This window comes from Aulonocara stuartgranti (assembly GCF_965226115.1).
Source record: "Aulonocara stuartgranti genome assembly, chromosome: 20".
Classification (NCBI taxonomy): Eukaryota; Metazoa; Chordata; class Actinopteri; order Cichliformes; family Cichlidae; genus Aulonocara; species Aulonocara stuartgranti.
In genome coordinates this window covers 23,580,458-23,584,282 of record NC_138956.1, presented here as the reverse complement: position 1 = coordinate 23,584,282, position 3,825 = coordinate 23,580,458, and the positions used below count along the sequence as shown (strand labels likewise).

At 36.3% G+C, this 3,825-nt stretch overlaps 1 long non-coding RNA gene across 2 annotated transcripts; it reads right to left on the bottom strand.

Annotated features, from left to right (window-relative positions):
* Nucleotides 1–527: 527 nt before the first annotated feature.
* LOC309697361 lies at nucleotides 528–3,621 on the bottom strand. Of its 2 annotated transcripts, XR_014273806.1 has the most exons (6): nucleotides 3,585–3,619; nucleotides 3,331–3,463; nucleotides 2,845–2,880; nucleotides 2,321–2,473; nucleotides 1,870–1,959; nucleotides 528–1,288 (listed from the first exon to the last, which is right to left on the bottom strand). It is a non-coding gene; the product is annotated as an uncharacterized lncRNA (long non-coding RNA). The 2 variants fall into 2 exon arrangements; XR_014273805.1 differs by having other exon boundaries at nucleotides 3,331–3,621.
* Between the last annotated feature and the right edge of the window lie 204 nt (nucleotides 3,622–3,825).

Below are 3,825 nucleotides of genomic sequence, written 5' to 3'. Positions count from 1 at the left end.
ACCATTCAGTAACTTTTACCCAATACTACTTGGTCACTTAAATACTACATGTTATCTTCAAATTACATTTTGCTATTATATTCTAGTATCAAATACACAATTTTCAAATGGAGGCCTTATAACAGATTATATTGTTCTCTTCCAAGATGGTTGCTGGCATCCACCAGTAACCTTTCAAAACAAAATGTCTAATTTCACTGCATTGACAGTAGGTAAAGAATTAAACTGACATTACTCCACTACTGAATCTATATAAATCAACAGTTAAATAATGTCAGTTCTTCCGTGTTCTCTGGAATCAATCACAGCAAAGAAATTAGACTGTTTCTTTTGAAAAATGTTGGGAAAGAACAATACAAAACATTCTATTTAAGGCCTCTGACATCAAGATTCAGTTAAACAACAATTATAACTAAACAATTTGAGGTAATGTTAGTTTCCATTAACATTAAATTAGGTTACTGAATTGGCAAACACCTTCCTATTAACATTACCCATTTTACCCCAATAACTAAAGAAATTAGCACTTGCAGGTCAAAACCTTTATTCAAGAGATGCAAAAATAACATTGATACAGTGACTGTCAAAAATTACAGCACTGATCATACTGTGACATCTTGGTTCAAAACAGCACACTTAGAAATATTCAACGTTCTTTACTTCAACTGAATGAAACTGAAAATACCATTTCACACGACCCATATGGGATATTTAGACTGCATAACTGTTCATGCTACATCTCTTCACTAGTAAAAGAAAGAAAAAATACAAAGAGAAATTTAAAAATGCTGCCAAACAGACAGAGAAAAACAAACAACAACAACAACAAAAAAACGGCTCGTCCTCATGGCAGTTGCAGTGTATATAAAAATGAACCCTGCGATCTGTTCCTGGAATTGAGCTTCAAAAATGCAGCAGAACAAGTGTGAGATTTAAATGTCTTCTCACCTAGAGCTGGTCACCTCACATGCATAACAGTGAGCTTCGTTGCAGGAGCAGTTTTGTCTTAGTTGTGAGCTTTTCTTGAGAGCTGAGTTGCTTCCAACTCCATTACCACCCTTTGAATCACCTCAAAAGTGTAGCAGAGTTGTGATGGGTAACTCATATTGAAGGAATAAAAAAGGTCCAAACAGCATGGCTACTGCAAAGGTCACGTTATCCAGATCTTGAAGAACTACTATACCCTCGATGATGATGCCAACGTCAGAAAAGTCATTGCCTGGTGCATCCTCTGGAGACAGATGTTCATTGTGGTTTTCTCAATCTGTGCAGTGGCCTCAGTCAAGTCCTGTTAAACACAAAACATTTCTTTAAGATTCCTTTTTAAACTCATCTCTTTTGAATCTACCAGTTCTAATGTTAGAGTAATTTAAACCAATGCAAGCAACATAGTAAATAGCTATAGCCAAAGAGTGGCCTGCCATGCTGCCATTCATGGTCTAACAGAGTTTCTAAGAGAGGGTGAAAAACATAATTTCAAATGCTTTACATTAGTTTTTGTTAGAAAGACACCGGCCCATCAGAAATCCAGGTTTTGTCACTCAGAAGATGTTAGAATTTAGACTTTCAGCCCCACAATTTGGTTAGCTGTTGGTCTTTTTTTTTTTTCAAACAAAAGCTAATGTAAATATTGGTGGGATTTTCCTTTGTTCACTAGAATGACAAATTTAAAGTTTTTTCACACTGATGTGACCCCTAATACAGGGGTGGGGCCTCAAGGGCCGGCGGCTGAGTTCACTACCAGGCCTCATGTGAACTTCAAATTATTAAAGAGGACTACTGGTCCTAACTGGTCCAATGAGGATCAAGTGGATAACTAAATGCATTTTTAAATGTTGCAAAGCCACAATCTACTCATAAAACACTCACCATGAACTCCTGCACCAAGATGTTGCAATTGTCTTTCACACAGATGCGGAGCACTTTGATGAGGGACTCCCTTCGAGCATTAATGTCATCCTAAAGTATTATAACAAAGAAAACAGAGATTTGTGAACTTTTCAGTAGCACAGAAGAAAATGATCCCAGACAAAAACTTAAACCAGTCAACATGCAACACCAGCATCTACAAAGCAATATCAAAAGTTCCTGTTTGACATCAACTTTATGGATATATAGTTTCCAGAACATTTATTTTTTTTAAAAGATCAATTTTTCTCAGTGCGCCAGTAAATGCATGACGAAAATTATGGCATCCTTTCGGTGGAATCAGTACTCACAGGTAATAGTTGACTGTTTCAATGGATGCAGCATAAAAATCTTTTACTGACCTAATGCAATACATATACACTTTGTAGTTAAAGAATTTTAAAGTTCTTACTGTCATTATGGCAGCTACATCCTTTAGCTTTGTGCCCTGTTCCCCCGATCACTTTGCAAACACTTTCAGCAGACTGTCAGAGAAAAACTCAGCTCCGTCAGAAACCTTGACTGTAAAGGCATGGTTGGGATGCACTGGAATGCTGCATTTCATCTGAAATGACATAAAATTATTTTGAAATAACAGCAGGCACTGTGCTTGGTTAATAATCAGTAATGTTTTGTTGAATAAAAACTGTGTTTCCAGATCTTATGGGATTAAAAAAATCCAAAGATGTTTATTTCTGATTTGCAACCCAAGAACCCACAAGTTACAACCTCATTTTAGTTCAAGTGTGCATTAATGCGAGTCCAGTAATCACCTTTCTGACAATACATACAGGTATAAGTTAAACCTATGGCAGATTTTGGATTTCTCAGTTGTATTAATAGGGTGGTCTATTTGAGTATGCATGCACCTAATAATTATAAAAAAAACCTATTATAATTAAGTTACAGAAACGAAAATAGAATATACTTTCTTACCATAACACCTTGAACCCACAATCCATCAGCTGACTCCTGGTGAAATGCAGAATATAGGTCATCTCTCAATGTGCAGCAAAAAAAAAACAAAAACAAAAACAAAAGGACAGCAGGTGAGGGCAGGAGGGGTAGGGATGTAAGCTAGCATAATGCCACTGATGATATTAGCTAAAGCTGTTCAATGTCCAAAATCTCACTAACACCACGGTGCAGTAAATACACAATGTAACTGAAGAGTCAGTTGACAAATCTATTCACACAGAAAACCAAATTATGTTATGAGTGCCTCGTAATTAGGTTTAATGTGATATTACGGCTCTTGTGCCAAAGACAAATTCAAATGAAAAAGCGCCAATTCTTTGATAACAGATAAAACAGCAAATAAGCTAACGGCTCTTTTTTAGCATGTTACATGGCGGCACTTTAGACGTTTAACTACATTTGGCTGAAATATGGTAAATATTAATTCAAAAAATCAAGACATACCAAAAAACGTAGAGTTGGCTGCTCGACTTGACTGAGATGGATGCATTTTTTAAACCACGATCCAAAGCCCGCGAGATGAAATCACGCGTGGTTTCACGAGATTTAACGTTGCTATCTTATTGACTTACTTCACCTGAACATGATATAAACAATTTAATACACCCTTTCTGCATATCATGTAGTTTTTACACTATATAGTTACATTTATCTTTAAAACATGAGGCAATTGTGTTAAATACATGCAAGATGCTTACATAAATCCAAGAGATGGCCAGTCCCTTTTTTTCAGTGTATACATATACATACATACATACATACATAAGTCACTTATAAATAAATATTTGGAAAAGAAACATGTGTAGTTATAGCAGCAAACAGTGTGTTAAGTGGATGCGTTGTACAGGGAGATGGCCACAGGCAGGAATGATTTCCTGTGTCGTTCAGTGGTGCTTTTCGGTAATCTCAGTCTCTCACTGAACGAGCTCCTGTGACTGA